The sequence below is a fragment of the Anas acuta genome, chromosome 5, assembly GCF_963932015.1.
Source record: "Anas acuta chromosome 5, bAnaAcu1.1, whole genome shotgun sequence".
Lineage (NCBI taxonomy): Eukaryota > Metazoa > Chordata > Aves > Anseriformes > Anatidae > Anas > Anas acuta.
Window position 1 is genome coordinate 59108711 of NC_088983.1, and position 22194 is coordinate 59130904.

The following is a 22194-nucleotide window of genomic DNA, read 5'->3' on the forward strand; positions in this document are numbered from 1 at the left end:
ATATTCCTTCATTATTTTTCTTCACTACTTTTTTCTTCTAAGGAAGGAAAACAGAACGTTTCAAATGGTGGAAGTCACTTTAAAAGAGTATCAAAGAACACAAAGGTCACTTCTATTCTCTTTTATGGTTGTGTACTAACAGGCATAAAATACTGAAAATATAAGCAGCAGCATAACTGCAGAGCTGTTTGTGCCAACTGTGGTCATGTTTGCTATCCACCAGACTAGGTGAATTTTGCAGAACAAGTATGGTGTTAATGACTGTTTAATTTTATCAGGAGCAATTGTGTTCAGATTTTCTAAATTATTTTATTGTTATTATTATTACTGCTGTCATGGAATCCAAAGTCAGTGTTCAGGGGCAATCAGAAAAATACCAATATTTCTCATAATAAGTATCAGTATTTCTCATTGTTATTGACAGGGAGATCTCTCCATCAGTACTTGGTTCTGGGCCATTTTCCTGGCTGTCCTGATTGCTGAAGTTGTATAAGATTCAGAATCATAATGATAAGCTTTGGGATGTTCTTCTCAATGGTTATTTTATTGGCTTTCAAATGATGTTACTAACTTCTGTGACACTTAACATCTTCCAAGGGAAAAGCTCCTTTCCCAAGAAGTCTTGTGTGCTACAATGGTATTCTATGATTTTATTTACTCGGATTAGCAAAATGGCATGGTATTTAATCCATTTTCAAATTAGCTTTTAGTAAAGAATTCCCAGAAAGATTAAAGGAAATGGCTTCCGTTTTATAAACAGAAATTATTCTCAGCAGATGTTGCAATAAATTCTTATACCTTATTTAATACTAAGTATATGGTTGGTTTGTTCACGATTAAGGATTTCTGTTTTTGAAGTCAGAAACTTAGCCTTTTAGGTAATAACTGTTGGGCATTTGGGCATCTTCTTTCCGCAGTTCTGCGTGCCACGTCATCATTTGATTGGGAACACAGCCCCTGTAATGCTTTCAGGAAACATATTTCTTGTTTTTACCAGTTTTCTTTGGGTGAAAACATTCTTACTGACAGGTCCCTCACTTATTATGTAAAGCAGGTAATTAGCTGATTACTTGTGCTCCACTTAGCAACATGATTGGAAATATATCACACTCGGCAATGTTGTAGAATAATCTTCAGAAGAGGGCATTTTACTCAGAAAATGCTCCTCCACTGTCACCTTCAGTACCATGGAAGCCCTTCTTCTCACTCTCTGCTGGAGTTCTTGAGTGGGTCGCACTGTTGGTGACTGATAATTTTCTTTTTTTGGCATTGAACAATAGCATCCACCTGGCCTAAGCCTGCTGCAGGACCGCAGCCTCACCTCCCCTAGCCAAAGGTTCTGGTAGAGGATGAGCTGCATTAAGTGCCCGTGGTCACCTCAGCTGAGCTCCATTGGAGACAACGTCTGGAGTTAAATTAACAAGAAAAAATCGAGATAATTTGCTCCTTTGACACTTACCAGTAAATGTTTTCTGCCAGCCAGTACACAGCGCAACAGCCACGCCATTTCTTATGTATTTGTTGTGCAAAACAGAAGAAGTAAGTTCCTTACATATTCAGTCTTGCCTTTAATTTCCATCCCATCTTTCCTTTTAATCTTGCTGGAATTGCACTGAAAAGCATTTTAGTAAACCTTACATCAACCTTTTCTGAAATTGTTTTCCAGGCTTCTATGAAAGACTACCTGTGCTTCAACCTCTCTCCCAGATTGTATGCTATTATTTGGTTAATTCTTGACCTTTCAGACTTTATAGGCTATATGTTATTTTCCTTAAATAGCTGTTCAAATGTAGGGAAGGAATTTGGTTGCAAGCCTTTTATCCATCCATAATGTTTTATGTGAAAATTTTTTACCCTTTTTGTTAGGTAAAAGGTATAATAAGCCAGCTTTCAAGTCCCTTGTCATCTTGTCAGTTTTTATTTCTGCCTTCATCTCTTTTCAACATCTGTTTCAGGAAAGGTAGGCATTGGTTCAACTCCAGTATTTTTTTTGGCCAGTATATGTTGGGAAAAGGAAATCAGGCTGTACAGCATTGTTAAATTTACCAAGAAATTTTACAAAGTAAAAATGTTTATTCCTAGCATGTTTTCAATGTCCTGAATTAATTACTGAATTTGCTAACCTTTTCCCTGTTGCTGGTGACTTTAAAAAGAAACAAAAATAGCAATACTAAAAAAAAAAAAACCAAACACCAACAACCAAACAACAAAAAAAAGCCCCAGCAAGTAACAGTTAAACAAATTGCTTTTCATATCTGTATGTCATAGGTCTGTTATCTGTTTGATAAAGCAAGAAAAATATCTTGCTCTTTACAGCAAACATTAAAGCTTCGTGATCCCATAAAATTTTATTTTTCAGTAGCAAAGGAGATTGGGCCTTATCCACCTAACGCAGTGCTGCCTTTGTGCTTGAAGCACCCTGCGGTCAGGCTTCAGTCAGAAAGAAAAATCTGTGGAATAAGAGTGATTGAGAGGAGCAATAACCTTCTTATATGAGTGTTTCTAGCCTAGGATTTTGTTTTGCTTCCCTAACCTTCTGTTGCTGACATGTAATAATGCAAATTTTTACGGGTGAATTTGTAGAATGTAGACAGTAGACGTGGTTGCTACCTTTTGTTTTCCTCTCGGACAAGTTTGCCACTTTTCCATATGACCTGCTGCAGACTCAAGTTGTTTTAAAGGGTTTAGAAGAAAGGGCTAAAACTACAGAAACATAAAAGGAAAGAATGATGGCCACTTTGGGATGAGGCAGAAGCCTTGCATCTGGCTGAGTCACCACCGTGCTTGTCATTGCTCTAACCTTGGACCAGTCATTTACGTCCCTTGAATCTTAGATACCCTTTGGTAAAAGAGAGGTTGCTGGTATGCTCTTTTGTCACGATGCTGTTAAGAGAATGAGTTAGAATATATTTATTTAGGACATGTTAGTGAAGTATTTAAGCTGTTCAGTAAAAATGCAGGGAAGGGACTGGCTTATAATTTTTTTAATGTAATTTACTTAACTGATGAAATAATTCCTCTATGCCATCATTATGGCACAAATTATTTTCCCACGGTTATGTCCATTAATGTTTTCTTTTCATAGGAAATTCATCTAACGTTTTCAGATCACTTTAAAAATATTTAATAAAAGAAACTTCCTATTAGTCAAGTTGGGTAGAGAGTTTTTATCAGTGTAGAGTGGTTAAGTGCCGTGTGTGGCTTGTAAGTCAGCGAATAAACTGGGAATAAACTTTTGGACCTACTATAGGACAAATATTCTAAAAAATCGTACAGCTTTTCTTGTTTGCTATGCAGAAATTCATCACCATCTCCATCAAGGAAGTTGATTGTGGTACATCCCTCCAATAAGTGTTATCTCTAGACCAAATTGCAAAAGAAGATGGTGTTCCAGTGTGAAACTAAAACTGAGTCAAAGGCCATTACCCTGGCCAGAGCCTCTGAATGGTGCTTTTGACTCTACGTGACTTGCAGGGTTGCCTCAAGCTACTCTTTAATTGTGAGATAAAGTGAAAGAGCTATGTTCAGAGCTTAATTTGCACCAGAACTTGATGCTTAAGTGTTAGTGAGAATGTTAGCTAGCAAGATTGAATGGGTGGTGTAGAAAACACGTTATTATTATTATTATTATTATTATTATTATTATTATTATTATTATTATTATTATTATTATTATTATTTTTATTGGATCACAGAAAAGTGGCTTGACAGCTGTCTAAGAGAGAAAACCAGGAGTTGGGATTCCTTGGCTCTGGTAGTGCTGTTATGTCCTGCAATACCTGGGCACTTCAGTCTGTCTTGTGGCAGACAGTCAGCCTGCCAAGTGACTGTAACATTAAGCAGAACATGTATATATGGTGACAGCTAACGCTGTAGGTGCTTTTGTAAAGTGTTTTTGACTTTCAAGAAAGGAAATGTTCATATTGCTATTTTTAATACCAGTAGACCCGTGCAGAGGAGATTGACAGTGAAGGAGATGAGGGGGGACTGGATCATCTGAATGTTTCCAAGGTAAAAGACAAAGCATCTGATCATCATTTGAGGGGAAACAGGAGATTCTGGAAGCATCCATTAGAATACTTTTTAAAATTTTGCCCTTCAGAGGATGTGAATGAAAGAAATTTGACCAATTCTTTATATGTTGTCTAGGATTTAGTAATATTATCATCATTTCTCTCAGTTTATGAGGCACAAGAAAATAAGATGGGTTCCAAGCGGTGGGATAATTCTATTTTCTTTAGTGTGCACAAGAAGAGAAAGGCTGCCATATGTTGATGAGATCATCACTTTAATAGCAGCCATTTATCTCGGAGTGCTCTCTGGAGGTAAATACAATGATCACTTCTGAAGTTGAAAGCGTAATTCAGCCTGGCTATTCCCTTAATCCTATTCTTACCAAGGTGGTTTGGTTCAACTGATCTATTTAAATGGTAAAGCATGCAACAGACTATTTCTTCAAGAATACTTCTATACCTGTTTTAGCTTGATTTAGGATTCAATAGCAAATGCAAAAAAAAAAAAAAAAAATCTTAAGCAAAATCTGGATCAGGCTGGCTGCAAATATACAGGAAAAAAACTTACTCTTTATGTTGCACTTGAGGAGTGCAAAGCTGAGAAAAATTTATTTGCAAGTGACGAAAAACCCAATAATAATGTCTCTTGAAGAATGATACAGATTACTGCAGTCAGTTTTGATTCTAGGAATACTGCTGCTTTATACATGGAGTAAGCAGGTTGCTAAGGGATAGACAGGCTGAGCCTCTACACGTAAAAGCAAAGCTTAATACCCATGGGACGTTCTACTAAGAAGCTGGTTATAAATGAATTAAAATGAATTTAGAGATAATGAAAACGATTAGAAAATATCAATATCAGCAAACTCGAGAACATATTAGATAAAAACTTTACCCAATAGTCTGTTTGATCAAAGCACTGCTGTTAATTTTCCTGCAGCTGTTCTGGTTGCTGCTAGAAGGGAATCTCCTGCTTTTGCATCCATGCTTCAGGTTTGTACTTGTAAGGGTGGACACAATATTCCCACTGTTGTTTGCCTTTCCAAGGAGATGTTACTTTCTCCCTAGTGTAGCAGCAAGGAGCCCATCTTGTTTCAACCCCTACCAATAAAGCTATTGTTCTTTTTTTTTATTTTTTTTTTATTTTTCATGGGGACTCAGTTTACACAGAGCAAGATCTCAGAGTGCGAATCGTGGTACATTGCTGTGAGCTTTGTGCATGTGGATATTGGGGTGATGACTTGCAAGTACCAGAGAAGAGTACGCCGATTCTTTCAGCATTGAATGAGCATTTCCCCCCTCAGATATATTTGTTAAAAAATAACTGTTGTAAGAGGTGTTTTCTTATAAAGGGAACACTCAGTCGTGCAGGGTTGTAATTGCTTTTCCAAAATTCAGAGAAAGCTCCTAATTTGTCCCTCAAAACATTCACCTGATAGCAGTTCTGGTCATCATGTACTCATTTTCACAAATAGTGCCTGTAAATTTTGCAAACAAAACAAAATATTTCTCAGAAAAATTTCAACAAATTAGACATCCATTTGTAGATTATTTCCATAAATATTTAGTCTCTAATATTCTTCTTAATGTATAGCTGTGGAAGTTCTCTGAAATAAAAATACTATAAAAAAAAATCTAGAAAATTGATTATGTACAATTGGCATTTCCTTTATGTTTTCACATTTACTTGGCTTGAGTTACTGAGTTTAATAACGGTCAAGAAGCAAGTATAGACTTAAAAAAAAAACAAAAAACAAAAAACAAAACAGTTAACATTGAGGAGAAATCTATAGACTTAATTAAATTCCTGTCATACACCCTAGAAAGAAATGTGAAATTATAGCCAGTTATATTGGTTAGATATTTCAGATCTGACACAAATGAAGTCTTTATTAATTCCTTGATTCCTAATTGTTTTATTTGCATCACAGCATACCGTAGCTCTTTGATATGTTCTGTTCTTGCTTGCATTGTAATTACTTAGGACTTGAGCACAGGAGAGAGGAATTCAATCCTGTCTTATTTAATTGCTTAGTTTCTTTTAATGTCTGCAGGATTTATTTGATGACCCTTACCAGTGCTATCATCTGAAGACCAACCACACAATCTCTAAATCTTACAGCACATCTTGGAGGCTAGGACATGCTTATATGAGAAGAGTTGGGCACAGATAAAGTAGTTTGTTGAAAGGGCAAGAGGGAAGTCTTTAGTGGAACAGAAAATGACTCCATTGCTCTCTGTTTAAGGCTACCTCTGATAATTTGAATGTACAAAGTAAAACAGAGTAAAAGCCCAGGCTCCTTGGCTGGAGGCCTTAGTTCCTGGCCTGCATGGTTGTAACTCCATCTCTACCGTATTTGTCTGTTCTCTTCATCTCTGGAGTCAATTCTTCCTTTTTCCTTCCTTCCCTTGCTTTTTCCTTTTTCCTTTCTGTTTTTGCCATTACATTGTACATTATATCATATAGCCTATCAAAGGAGCATCTGAAAATGAAGATTTGCTACCATGTGATAAATACGTACAATCCCCCCTCGACCCTGGAGGGAGGAGAAAGAGTCTGGGAAATGGAGGGCTTCCCCCTGGTTGACAAGAGAGTGGTTCAGGAGCATCTGAGTGGGCTCAACGCACACAAATCCATGGGTCCTGATGGGGCACATCCACGTGTGCTGACAGAGTTGGCCAAGGTGATAGCCAAATTGTGCTCTATCATCTTTGAAAGGTCCTGGAGAACAGGAGAGGTGCCTGAAGACTGGAGGATAGCCAATGTCACTCCAGTCTTCAAGAAGGGCAGGAAGGAGGATCCGGGAAACTACAGGCCAGTCAGTCTCACCTCTGTCCATGGAAAGGTGTTGGAGCAGCTTGTTCTGGATGCCATCTCCAAGCAATTGGGAGAGAAGAAGGTTATGAGGAGTGGTCAGCACGGATTCACCAAGGGGAAGTGGTGCTCGACCAACCTTGTTACCTTCTGTGATGGCATCACCAGCTGGGTAGATGGGGGGAGAGCAGGATGTCTCCCATGAGAGTTGAGAACTGGCTGACTGGCCGAGCTCAGAGGGTGGTGATGGGTGGAGCAGAGTCTGGCTGGAGGCCTGTGACTGGCGGTGTTCCCCAGGGGTTGGTGCTGGGTCTGGTGTTGTTCAACATCTTCGTCGCCTTGATGAGGGAATAGTGTCTGCCCTCAGCAAGTACACCGATGACACAAAGCTGGGAGGAGTGGCTGACACGCCAGGAGGCTGTGCTGCCATTCAGCAAGACCTGGACCGGCTGGAGAGCTGGGCAGGAAGAAACCAAAGGAGGTTTAACAAGAGCAAGTGTAGAGTCCTGCACCTGGGAAGGAACAACCCGAAGTATCAGTACAGGCTGGGGGCGACCTGCTGGAGAGGAGCTCTGAGGAGAAGGACCTGGGGGGCCTGGCGTGCATTAAAAGGAGCGTGGCCAGCAGGTCAAGGGAGGTGATCCTCCCCCTCTACTCTGCCCTGGTCAGGCCTTACCTGGAGTACTGGTAACTGGTTCTGGGCTCCCCGGTACAAGAAAGACAGGGATCTGCTGGAAAGAGTCCAGCGGAGGGCCACAAAGCTGATACAGGTCCTGGAGCATCTTCCCTATGAGGAAAGGCTGAGAGACCTGGGGCTGTGCAGCCTGGAGAAGAGAAGACTGAGAGGGAATCTCCTCAATGTGAATAAATAATACATGAGGTATGGTAGACAGAGGGGTTTGGCCAACCTCTTTTCAGTGATTTGCGGGGACAGGACAAGGGGCAATGGCCACAAGATGGAGCACAGGAAGTTACAACATGCAACCAACATGAGAAGAAACTTCTTCACAGTGAGGGAGATGGAGCACTGGGACAGGCTGCCCAGCGGGGTTGTGGAGTCTCCTTCTCTGGAGATATTCAAGGTCTGTCTGGACGCCTACCTGGGCAGCCTGCTCTAGGGAACCTGCTTTGGCAGGGGGGCTGGACCCGATGATCTTTTGAGGTCCCTTCCAATCCCTACAGTTCTGTGATTCTGTAAATTAGTGGTTTCAAGTAAAAAAAGAAAAAACCTACAATACTTCAAATGTAGAACATAAATGGTTATTTTAAAAATATGAAATATGAAGATTCAAACGGTTCTTATTTTCTTCCTAAGTCAACTTCTGGCTAACCTGTTTTTTCCTGTTGCGGTAGACTAAACAAAAAATGATTTCTTCCATTGAAATGACCAACAGAAAAGATACAAATACAGGTGCTGGGAAAGTGAATCTCTGACCCTGGGAATCCAGATGGTTGATATGAGATAGAAAGCAACCAGTACAATTTATCCATTAGAAAAACATCTGTGTTGAGGAAGATGAATTCGATCTGACACATGAGAGAGGACACTTAAAGACAAGTATGTTTTTGCTGAAGAAACCTACTGCTAGAATCATGTTACATTAATGAAAAAGAAAATTATATTTGCAAGCAGTGCGTTCCCCTTCTTTGCAGAGAGAACTTGCTTTGAGTCTTGATAGGCAGGATTCCCCCAAGCAAATTTCTTGAAATACAGAAGATCAGCTTCTGCCAACAGTGTTGATGCTCCCAAATCAAAGCTATAGAAGATGATTTTTCTCCTACCTTGGAAGCTGTTCTTCTCCTCTATTTCCAATACACACATTCTTTCCAAATCACAGTTTGAAACTCAGGAGAAAACAGAGCGAAAAGAGTCTCAAACAGAAGAGAAACTTGGTTAGACAAATGCTTTTCTTTTGTTTCAGGAGAGAAACAACTTCTACAATGCTAGCCACAATTTTAAGTTAAAACATTTGAAAATGTCAATAGAGGTTTCTGGTTGAAGCTCCTGTTGGAGTGCTGCAGTCCTGATGATCCTTGCCAATGAAATATTTTGAGGCAATAAAACTAAAATTTTGTTCCAACTGTTATAAACTCAGATTTTTATTTATTTATTTTTTTTTTTATTTTGATTTCTTGGATTGAAAGCATGTTGCTGTGCTTATCTGCAATAGTTGCACAGTGAAAACTTCTGTATGCATTCTCTGCACCAGCACCAGATTTGTTAGCCTTTCTGTTGACCTTGTAGTTGTGATGCTCTTGGTTCCTGTTATTCAAATGGGTGAGGCCAGTGCTGAACCCTGCTTTCTCTCTGTGGCAGAAATAAGTGTACAGTCTTTATGCAGATACATTCTTGGTTGTCTGTTGCCTCACAGTGTGTTCGGAGCTGATCAGCACAGTGGTCTACACTTACAGAGCCCTGAGCATAACTTGTCAGCCTATTTCCAGACCTCTGTCATCTCATTTTACAGACAGAAGTGTTCTGTTTTGCCCCTGAAAAGTTATTAGGGCATGGACAGCTCCAAACTAGCACTGATTTAGGCCCTCAGAACCTTTGACTTCCTCGAAATTAGACCTTTGCAGAAATGTTAATGTCATTAGAGTGGTTTAAGGCTGTTGGCACCTGCTTCCAAATGGAGCATTATGTCAACAGAGTGGAATTAAATTTAATACGCTTAACAGCACCTTTAGAGTTAAAGTAGCTTGGCTGCAACCTTCGAAGTCATTAAGGTGTTTGCTGACAATGCAGCAGTGTGACTTTAATACTACTGTGTGAGGAATTACTTAATTTTAAAAGGCTTCAGCAAATTTTCCTGCCTTTTTCTGTCCCCATTCTGTCTGACTGCTAGAGCCTGTTTGTACTCCAAATACCTTCTCTTTTTCCCTGACAGGGAATTTCTAAAGATACATAAATCTGTGGACCTAATTGAAGCTGAATGTTTTTCCCCCGTGTGTTTCCCAGGAAACAGTCTGTACGATAAAAATAGTTTCTGTGCAGCTACAGTACTTATTTATATTGTCTATACCTCCAGTCTTTTCTTTAAATTTTGTTTTAACCACCTTCTTTTTGAAAACAATTATCATTTTGAATGTAAAGATAACGATCAATTAGACTGATGTTTAATCACTTATTTCTCTGGAGTCGATTCCAACATTATCTCAAAGTAAAATATGCCCAGGTGCAGCAATGGAGATGTGTTGTTCATGCTGAAATGCAGTGTTTTGCACTGTTAGCATCCCGCATCGTTTTGGGGTTTGTGTCATGGCTAGAACAGCTAAATAAAAAGCAGTGTAATAGGTAGGTCTTATAGAGCTTCGGGTGCATCAGCGTGATAGATCGGTGAGTGAAACATCTGAGGCTAACTTATGGCATTTGCACACATGAGGAACAAGCTTTTTTTTCCCAAATGGGATCTAGTGGTGCATATCTGCTTCTGTGCTGATTTCACATTTGAATGATGGGAAATGCAGTAAATGCAATAATTTGCTAGAGACTATTGTAAAATTGACTGAGCCTTTATAGCTATCAAGGAATGATATTCTTGACATGTCACACTTCTTTCTGCATTAACAGATGATAGTAATTGGAGCTAAATTGAAATAATGTCTTAGGTAAACTTTAATATTTATTAATTTTATGGAAAAGTGAAAAAAGTGGTAATTACAAGAAAAACCTAGCACATTATGATAAATCTCTTAGATATAAGTAGTTCTTCCTGATATATCAAAATCCATTTAAATCCATTGAGGTACTTAAAAAAAAAAAAAAAAAGCTACAAGAATTAATATTTCAGACACGAATCTGCTGCTTGATAGTGCTTGAAATTCACCTGTTGTAGCCTGAACAGGAGTATTACCAGCACTATTCAGGGAAATGCCCATTGCCTTATATTTTCCTCAAGTGCTATGTTTTGTACTTGAGAAGTAGTTATCATTTTTTTACGTTATGACATTTTCTTTCTGCTTTTAAAGTTGCGTTGGAATTAATGTTATTCTCTGTTTTTCCATCACTGACCTTGTTTTTCAGAAAATCACACATAGCCCCAAACATTGACTATGAGGTAAAATATGAGTGCTCAACGTTGAAGCATACCTCATAAAAATCACTTTTATGTTACAGGTGCTTTTTGCAGGTAGATGTAGAATGATTGTATTTTGTGAAAAGTAAATGTAGAATATGCATATCTCAGACAAAATTTATAATCAATTGTTTCTTATCTTTACCCTGATTTTCTATTGGGAGTATAAAACTTACAAACAGATATTTAGCTTGAATACAAGTGAGGTAGCTTGATATGTGTGGATATTGTTGGCCACCTAACGTGCATATATAAATAGGTGTTTTTTATGTAGTTTCTACACAATTTGATAAATATGTTTGTGTATGTAATGGTGTTGGTTTTCATCAGAAAGCATTAAGTCTTTTTAAGTTCTAAAATAAAAGTATTTCTTCTTAGGAGAAAGTGAAAAGTCAGTAGTCATGCAATTTGCGTGCAGCATGCAATTTAAGAATCTGACACCTTTATTAGAATTCGTTTTATCTTTGTAGGTTCTTGTATATATTTTTATCTGGTCATGTATAACAGGAAGAATGTTAATGGTTTGGAATATAAGTGCTTGCAAAGAATAGATTTTTCATTACAGTTGTCAAGTGCCTTAACTCTACTTTCATCTTTTAACCCACTGCTAAACCTCTTTATTGCTTTGTTTAAAAGAAAAAAAAAGAAAAAAAAGAGCGGTGTCTCTTAAGTACGTGGTTCTAGTAGGATAACATACATTTAGCCAGGAGAAAAATAAGCTATGAGATTTTCAAATTAAAAGATTTTAACAGTTACTTTTCTGTGTTGATTAGTAAATGTATTTCCCTGCTCAGGTGCTATATTACAACAAGAGTTGAGCATGAAAGTGTTATAAGTGCCTCCTTCTGGCTCCAATGATATATATATCTTCAGTACAATGTGGGTCCTCCCTCATATTTGATGAATTTTATATTTCATATATATATATATATATATATATAAAATAGAAACTAGGACATATGAAGATAAATGACATCCCAACAACTTCTCAACGGTCTTAAATGCTTGCTTTTCCTTCAGCCACATGTGTTGATGCTTTTCTAACAAGGATCTTAACTGTAGCATTGTGGTTGAAAGACATGAAAAGCATGGATATTGAGTTCATTTTCAGGTTGGTTTCCTAAGAAACTAAATATGTGGTTGCACTGCTCATTTGGCAGCTGTAGATGTGGAAACTGCTGGCCACACCTGCACAAGGGGTAGAAACTGAAAATTAGTATCATCTTGTAGGAAGATGGTAATTAGGGAAAATTGTGCGGGCACTGGCCACAGCAAACATCAGACTTGCCTTCCTGCTGTAGTCACCTTCAGGTACTTACTCTGGTAATCTTCCCTGTTAGAACAACATCAATGAACCATGGATTTTTTGACTGCCTTAAAACCAGTAAAGCAGATTAGTGACCATTAGATGAGTGAGATCTGATTGTTCAGGCATCACTTTAAACAGCAACAGCTTTCCTACTTTCCTTGCGCTCTCTGAAAATTTAACAGTGATTCTGAAGAAAACTTCTGTTAACTCAGTATTAAACAGTAAATAACAACAGTGTTGGTATTTATCTCTAAGAATACAAAATGGCAAAATTATGAGCACTGAACGTTAATGTTACAGCTCAGCATTTCACTACGTGTCATGAGATACAGGTAAAAGTTTTCAATTTCTTTAGTCAGCAGGTTCGGGTCATCTTATAATTCTCAGATATATCCATATTATTTGCCAAGATTTAATATCCTCTAGTGGCTATATTAAGCAGTCCTCTAGATAGTTTAATCTAGGGCCAAATTTTCAGTCACTGCAAAAACACAACTCCAGTGAATTGCTGAGTAATGCGGATTTTTATCAGCCCAGGATTTGCTTCAGTGATTACGTTATGGTAATTAAAAATAGACCTTTTAATTCCTGTATGAGTTACAATCTCAGCTTTCTTAATTTTCCATTCTTTATCACTGATGTGAATGCAGATCCTCAGGTTCACTACTGTCTTTTGTCCTGTATCTGAGGTACGCCTACAGTTACGGCACATATGGTGCCATGGGTCTTTCCTCTTCCTTATGATCAAACAAACAAAAAACTTGTCCTCTTAGCCTTCATTTTATAGTCTATAAAATATTATTTCAAAATAGGCATTTCATAGCCTAGACATGCCCTTAGAGTCCACGATATATTCAAATACCAGGTTACTCAGTTCTGCATTTAATGCCTGTAAGGTCTGTATCAATCCCATTTATTCTTACATTATTTCCTTTAACAGATACTGAGTTTTCTTCATCATTCTTTTGCCTACCCCAGTGTTAATATGGATATTAACTATCTTATTCCTGTTCTCACCGTTGTTTTGTCAAAATTGTTCCAGTTTGTTTTATATGGCACTAAATTTTTTATTCTTTAAGAAATAATTGGCAAAAACTCCATAAAGCAGTAGTCTTCATAAGTCTTCACTTGACATATGGTCCATGATTTATATTTATATAGCAGTAATACCATGCTTAGTTTTATCCAAGACTATAATCACACACCCTGTCTTGTCTTGTCTACCAGAATAAGGCTTTTTTTTTCTTTTTCTTTTTCTTTTTTTTTTGTAAATACCTTACTACAGTGGGAGTCATGTTTCTCTAGAAGAGAGAGCACGCTCACCATGTAATAAGATTATCGAATACCTTTACATGCTTTAAATGCATATAACCCTTGTAGCTTATATGGTTATTTATACCCTTTCAAAACTCTTGTCTACAGTTGGTACTTCTTGTAGTATAATCTAATATTTTTATTATTGTTTGGGTGATGAAAATAGGATTAACCTGACTGACAAAAATATTTGTCTTTCTGTTGACTGCTGAGGGACTGCAAGGCTGGTGTTCTGAGCAGTGAGCATGCTACATAGTTTCCTGCAAAACCACTTCAGGTTATATATATGTATTTGAAGCCTTTTTTTTTTTTTTTCTCCTTCATTTCTTGCTTTCTCTCTGTTCAGGAGCAGTACTAAGTTAGAATCCCAAGTTCCCTTTCTCTATGTTGTATTGTGGCCAAATAATTTAGTTCCTTTTTGTTTTGTTGTTGTTGTTGTTTGTTTCCTGCACGTAAAGTGGTGGCCATAGAAATCACGCAATTAATTCATTGAATATCTTAATCTAGTCAATATTATTGTAGCCGTATGAGATCTTAGTTTGGTGGCAAGAAACAGTCAGTCAGTGTAGAAGTTGCAATGTCATAAATTAGGCATAGTAGGAGTCCTTGTAGGATTTCTTTTTTCATTAGTCACTCTAGTCAAATAATTGTGTAAAGAAAATCAAAACTATGCTAAGGCTTAACCAAATTATATTTCTAAAAACAGCAGTCCATAGAACTCACAAACTGAATAAAATATAAAGCTTTAATTGCAATAAGCTGGGAGGAAGAAGCTGCTGGTGCTTGTGGTTTTGGAATATTTATTACAGGCTGGAGAATCCATTGATCAGAAAAAAATATTAGCTGTAAAATATACTCAGCTGAGCTAAAACATCACGAAAGTAATGTAGTTATGCTACTGATGGGTCAAGGTTTCTGATATAAAAAATAATTAGCTGGAAAAACTTGAAGAGGTCAAATATTTGGTGTGGTAATTCATAAGACTTTAAAACCATTGCATATGCTAGAATTATTTAATTACATTTTTATCACTTGGTGACTTAACTGTGCTATTACCAAATAAGAGCCAAGAAATCAATGAATTTTTATGGCGTCTGCCATGGGACATATTAGGCAACCTAGAAACCGATTTATGTTTATGTTACTAGGAAGGAAATCCTAATAAAATTTTACAAATGTAAGATGTATCTCATACAACAAGCAAATGAATTTCTAATAACAAAGCTGCTTAGTTCTGTATGTTCAATATGCTGTAAAGTTGGTGTTGTATTATGTTAGAATCAATGACAAATTATTTTAGGGCTGAAGCAAAAATAACTGAAGGGCTAAAGCAAAAATAACTGAAGAACACTATTTTAGTTTTCTTAAAATTGATTGTGGTATTTTTAATCATTGTGAAGAGTTTAATGAAAAGGGAGAATGAATTTGTATAGTGAAGGTAGAGTTGACTCTTACAGTCGTAGATCTGACATTGTAGTCCACTTCATCTTGATATGTCATTGCAATTCTTAAATGAGGAAAAGCAGGTGAATGCAAGTTTACACACTTAGTATAATTCATCAAAGAGAGGTACTCATAAGAAGAACAAAACCTTTTAATTTTACTTTTTTTTTTTTCTTCTCAAAGAATTACAAATCTTTGAATTTTAATAAAGGGACAGATTCCTGTTTTTAAAAAAGAAAAATCTGCACGTTCAATAAACCCACAGGTTTGTTGAATAAGTATGGGAAAAGTGCATTTTCAGAGGCAGCTTTATGAATTGTTCAGCAGTGATTCTTCAGCAACTTCCTTTCAATGAATGATAGCTCTAATCCTACAGGTAAAGAAGATTCTTCTTTAGCCTGCGTGCAAGAAGCTTATTTGAAGAGCTTTATACCATCAGAGGTATCTTAACTGAATGGTTATTTTCCTGCTATATCCTATTATTGTCTTAGTGCCAAGGAAGCTTCTCTGAATTTCCACGAAGAAAAATGGCAGCAGTGGCATAGAGCAGCTCAGATGTGCTTAACGCTTTTTGATAGAACAAAGAGATTTTAAACCCTGCATAATAATGAAAATATGAGGTATTTGAACAAAATCTCTGTATGATGTTTTGGAGGCTTCTGTGCTGTTTAGTGTTTGTCTGATGCCTCATTCTATGAGATTATCATGCCTCTTCCCTAGTCCATTCTCATATTAGTCAATTCTGCATCCCAAAATCTTAGCAATTAATTTTCATTCCCAGTAATCCTCCTATCTACTCCCCAGCACACCAGCTCTGTTCCTGCAGCAGCTCAGCGAGGAGATGGCTAATGCTCCACTCTCAGGGATTGGAGAGGCAGATCCAGCATGATTGCCTAATGAGGATTACTTCCCAGGGAACACAAAGCAAGTGGAGAAATGGGACCAAAATGGTAAAAAATGGCAGATACGTGGGTGGATGTAGCTGCCGGACCAGAGAGCACCTGCCAGACACAAGGGAAAAGCAGTGGAGTTGAAGAGAAAAGCAAATTCAGCAGTTACAAAAGGAAGGAGGCAGGTTAGCAAGGGCTCCGAGCAGAGGCACGAGTGACCCTGTGTCCTGCTGGCGCATGGCTTGACCTGCCCCTCGCTTCCTGTAGCCTCTTAAAATACACACTTCGCCCTTTCCATAACAAATTATTATTATTTTTTTTCATAATGATTGGCCTCTAAAATCATCTCTAATAGGTAGCAATCACAATTCTCTCTCCCTGCCCTTAATTAAAAACCACTCCTCATTTATCTTCCCTGCAGGCAGGGAGGAGAGCTCTGCTTGTGGCGTGCAGCAGCTCTTGTGAGGTACATAGGGCATGGCAGATCGGCTGCCAGGTGTTCTCATCTCTCCCCAGAGAAGCTGAAAACCACGCAATGGTTGCGTACATCCGAGAATGTGTGGATACACAGTAAAGCTGGCTGCCTTGATATCTTCTACAGAGTGGATTTAGGGAACATGGCCTACTGATTCGTGCACTCCTGTACTCCTCTTGCATCAAAAAAGTATAAAGTAAAGTCCCGCATGTCTTATCCTTGTGGGTAGAAAAAAAAAAAACACTTGTGGATTTACCCTGTTGTGATGAGTCTCTGCTCAAGCCCAAGCCTGTAGGGCATAAATTAACCAGGAATGTATACCATAAATCATCCACAACAAAGGAAAATCTGATATTTTCTTGTGACAGGTTCTTTGAGGTCTGTTATGTCGGGAGGCAGGACTAAGCGTAAGGTACCCTCTGCCAGCTTGCAGATGGCACTGAAGAGCCTTCAGCGAGCCGTGCTCACAGCTCTCTCTTCTCAGAGGCCCATTGGGCTTTTCTCTGTGTGTAGTTTTGTGTGTGGACCTGACTGCCTGAACTCTTGACTGGAAACTGCAGTCGGGGTGACCAATTGATGCTTCTATCTTCAGATATGCTTTGAAAGCATCTATTTGCTCATTCTCTTTCAATGGGGCAATCTACGTGGAACAGTCCTGTGCAACTTTGTGTGAGCACACCAGGCAGTTCAAATAATTCAATTACAACAGCAGAGCTTCACAAGGAACCAAAGCTTCCCGATGGCATCTAGTCCACTAGGTATAGTCACTGAGCGTGGATGCTCGGATGAGATACTCTGAAAGAGCCACGTGCTGCTGTAGTTCTGTCCAAATCCATTTTTTGCACTGTCTTGTAGATTTTACCTCCAGCAACAGAAGCCGAGTGTTTCACGGTCACAGAGGTTAATGCAGATTTTCTTGATGACCCATTATGATTCGTCACGTTTTCTTGTGCTGTTCTCAGGAAGGAAGCACATCTCCGTTCCTGTGACAGCCAGCGGTGCCAGCTGCCTGGGGATAGAGCTCGCGCTTATCTGCTGATACCTTCAGGGGAGCAGAGCATTTGTGAAATTCTTCTTGGCTGTCAAAGGAGCTGAGACATTTTCCTCCTCTATTCTCAATTCACTTTTCAATCTCAATAGCTTATTGGAATGACAGGGTTTCAAAACGCCTGGAAAGCTAATACCATACATCAAGCACCTGTGTATTGCAGAGGTCTGACAGCACTAACAGAACAGATGGATTTTATATAATCTCTGTCTCCTGAAAAGAATAAAAGAAAAATATTATAGACTTGACCTGTGATCTCATTGAAATCGTCTGAGTTTTGTCTGGGTGGCTCGGCAGAAGCGGATGCACTGAGCACTGTTCCACCTTGTATTTAATAAGCAGAAACGCCCTGTGTAGACGAGGAGCTACGACCATCCTATTAAACATACAGGAAATCCTCAGAGCATTGATCCTGTTTCTTAGAGCTGTTTTTTATTCCCGTTGCTGGTCTTGTTTCAGGAATTTGAGTTTCATGGCCATGTTGGCTCTGACATGTTGATAAGCTGGGCATCTGAAAGCATCAAGATAACTTGAAGGGTCCCAGCAGCTGTGGACTCAAAGGAGCTTGCTGTCTCTGCTGCCTACCTCTCCTCCTCCACTTCTGTGCATTTGCCCTTTTCTTCCATGTGCATCATCGGTAACTGCAGACTGAATACTGGGCTTTTCCTACAGCTGCAGGGATTAGGGTGCATGTACAGGTGCATTTTTAGGAGGGCCAAGTTGTTCAATCAGATCTTTTCACATAACGTAGCTTTTAGTAACTGGGGAAGAAACCAGCTTGGAGCAGAGTTTGTTTCAATATTGAGTCAGTGTAAGGGTAGCTGGGAATGCAGTACTGCAGGTGGGAAGAACAGATCCCCCCAGATACCAACACCCTATAAACAGCGAGTGCTGAAAATGTTTGGAAGATCTGGATGTATGTGTAAGTTTGCAGGAGTAACACACTTGTCTGTCAAAGATCCTCGTGGTGTTGAATTGAAGCAGAAACATATGTAACGTGGCTGTGAACAAGGAAGTTTGGGGAGCTGCTGAATTATGTATTTTCTGCTTAAATTGCTGCTTAGTACAGGAGCTTATGAAAGATTCAAATGTGTAGACATCTATGTAAACTTTACTATGGAGGAAGTGTGGTGTAACACAGAGCATGTGTTGGAAATGGATATTTGCTCATGCAGTGTAAAATTAATCAAACTGATGCACAACGCACAGCCAGTGTATCAAAATAGATTTTCTAGCTACTGCTAAGAAAGCTTGCTACTAACTTGATTGTGGAGTTGTGCTTAGGAAATAGGACCAGAAGATGTTTAAGGGAATTTATTCTTTTAGGAGTTTACTATGCAGAGTACCCGTCACACAAACATGGAAAAAGCTGTTAGTAAAACATATTTCTTAGCTCATCACAGAGAATAAAAGCGTTATTTTGGAAGGAGGAAGCCCTAGAGAATTATTGTCTGATTTGGGATTTTTTTGTACAGCATGGAGCTATTTCATATGTGGTTGCTGTTTGTCTATCGGGGCTGGTAAAGGTGACAGTGCTAGCCTTAGGAGTTAGGTTTTTGTCAAGGCTGGACCATCCACCAGCATTGCTGTTGAAATAGCGTTTGGAAAGGCATGAACAAATTAAGGGTGCAGTAAAATCTAAAGCAGTGATTTCTCCTCTCAGGCAATTAAAGCACCATAAACAATCACGTGAGGATTTACTTAGGGTGCAAACATTGGTGCCTCTTAATAATCTGTTCCTTGTTTCAGTAACCACAAGAATTCAAGGACTGGCATTAATTAAAGTACTTCTAAATGGGATGTTACTACTGATTACAGTACTAATGGGCTTATTTTTCTTCATTGCTGTTCCATTTATCCTGTGTGTGTGCTTTGCCTTTTACAGGCTAATTTGATATATATTACTCCTTAAATAATTTGCAGAACAGTGTAAACAATTTATGTGTAGTATGTGCATTGCCTGAGGTCTTGTAGATAAACTTATTAGGAAGATGGAAACGCAGTATTTTTTATAGGAATGTATCAAGCCATAATAGGATTCCTTGAGAATTCACTTTGCAAGTTTGTTTACGATTTATTGCTTTTAAAAAACAGGAATTTTTCTCCAGAAGGACTGATAAAAGCATCTTTTCCTTACGTGCCACCAAATAGATGCGTGAGACCCATCCTGGGCTTGAGGCTGCCCTGAGCTTTCAGTTAGGCCTTTCCTAATCCCAACCAAATGCCGTGATTGACTCAATTTGCTCCATTCCTCTGAAAGAACAATAAAAACGAGGAGGGGATGGTGAGAGAATGTAGATGTCTTCTCTTGTCAGGGCCACATGCTGATCTGCTGATATTTTAAAGAGTTGCTTGCCAAATTAGCTGTTATTTTCAAGTACATCTCATTCTTGCTGTGCACTTGTAGTTATTTATTTTTTTTTTTGTCTTTGGGGGAGGTGGGGAGCGGTTCTGCATGTAGGGCCTGGAGCTATTTCAATAAATGAATGTAACAATGCCAATATAAAATGAGCTTACTGTAATCAGACAGTAACTCTCAGAGCCAGGGAAGAATTTCTGTGGTCCCTAAATAAACAAAAATCTGTTACAACAAACAGACCATCATAGCTCCCCTGCAGAGGCGGATTTCAGTGTGCTGCAGGATTTTATTACAGCAGGCTGGAAATGCGTCTATGCCTATATGAACACAAACACACACACATATATATGAGATGCAAATAACCTCTCATTTGTTTAGAATACATGGCTTCCTAATTACAAATGTGAAGACACTGTGATTTACTACTTCCTTACTTCGTGGCACACTCTATGCTGGATTTATTTAATGTTTACATGGAGAACTCCTAGCTCTTAGCAACAACTTGCATGGAAAAACTGAGGGCATCAGCAAGTAATTCATGCTAGAATGTTAGTGAACATAAAGGAGATAAATTAGCTAGTTTATATTCCAAAGAATTAGGAACATAGTGCTTTACTGATAATATTGCTCATTTTTAAGCTTGCAGCATGCGTTAGAACACTAGCATTTAATTGTACTACATAAAAATGAACTGCCTTTAAAAACCGATACTCAAAAATTTGTAATGTCCATTCCAGTCTAACCTGCTCAATCGGCTGCTAGTGAAACAACAGAAGATGCATATTTTATTCTGTATACAATACAGCGTGTATGCCCCCAAAGAAAAAAGACAATTGAATCAATTTTCTGAAAAATTGCAGTAATCTTTTATTTCTTTTTATTTGACAAGCATTCTCCATTAAATTATGCTTTTTGTTGCAGGTATGTTTTAGGGTCAGAGAAAAGAAGTTTTGATCTTACAAAACAAAATATTTTTCAAACTTAAGTATTAGATAAATGGTAAGTCCCATTCCAACCACCTTTAAGGGAAAAGAACAGTAATACAATATTTACAAAGAAATTATGTTCACGAACTGAAAGTCAGAATCCACCTGTGGACCAGTTTGTACTGATATATCTCATCTCTGAGTAGTATCTCGTGTGACAGACTGATTCAGATTTTCAGTCCTACATGTTTGACTGTCTCTAATGAGCACAGTAATAGGTTTTGAAAATAATTTGGAAAAAAAAAAAAGAAAAAAAAAGAATGTACTGTGGTAGAGAAGAGACCGAGTTAAAGAAGTACTAAAAGTCCTATGTGACAAGATAAAGATGTACAGTGGTAGTTTTATTCCAGTGGTTTGTGTTTACCATGACCATTCTGGATGCTAAATGATTTTTCAGAGATTTATAAAATACTGCATAGCGTGAGACTAGGGAAAGAGATGATCAAAACAGAATTATGAAATTAGTGGAAAATTAGAAAATTAGAAAGTGATTTTATTAGTGAATACATATACCTCCAGCTACAAACATGCACGCACACACACATCTTTCCAGACTTCCAACTTTGAAAACTCAAACTAATCTATAAAATCAATTGGGACTTACTCAGATTGTTAGTATCACCGCTTAGTGTCACCATGTACGAACTGGCAGCAGTACTGGGACACTAAGAACTGTACTGATATTTGAGATAAGGTAAAACCAGTCTCCTTTTCTAAAGTAGCCTTGCAGTGTTAACAGCAAGGAGAAGCAATAAAAAGTTTGTTGCACAAATGCCACTCTGAACACACTCAATAGTACCTACCACAAATGAAAAAACGGACCCCTCCTACACACACGTATATAAGATCTCATCATAAATGCCCATGAAAAACATGTTAGCTCTTGTAGCCCTTGGCGTTTCCTAGTAAAGCCCTAACTTTTTGGTCATTCTAGATTCAGTAAGTACTCTCTGTAACACTCTTCTATTTCTTGACAAAAAGGCATCAGAAGAGGAAAATCAACAGCATTAATCTTACATTTTTTTCTTCCTGCTTGTTTAAATCTTTTCAGTATTTGTTGGGTCCTACCTTACTGATTCAGTATTAATGACAAAGATTCAAATTCAGGAATGAAGAAAAAGCATAGGAATATCCAATGTCTTTACAAAGTTAGGGATGTTTCCTTTAATGTTTGTTAGGATTTACATAATCGTGTTACACCTCATTTTCTTAAAATAAGCAATGAGATAATTCATCAATATATATAAACATACATCAGAAAATAAACAGATTATATAAGATATAGTTGAGCTGAGAAGAGTGACTTAAGTAATAAGATTTTGTGGATTGCATGGCAAAGTAGTATGTGAAAAGAAAGGAACTGACCAACAAAGGGGTCAACAAAGAAGCTGGCTTTTAAGGAGGAAGCAAGTTGTTACTGTCTAGGTATAAGATAAAATCTTTTGGCCAACTTAATGTAATGTCCA

General features: G+C 38.1%; 1 protein-coding gene across 3 annotated transcripts in view; it reads left to right on the forward strand.

Moving 5' to 3' along the window:
- Positions 1–22194, forward strand: part of SPON1 (spondin 1) — a 309754-nt gene that overhangs the window by 205220 nt on the left and 82340 nt on the right. The window lies entirely within an intron of this gene.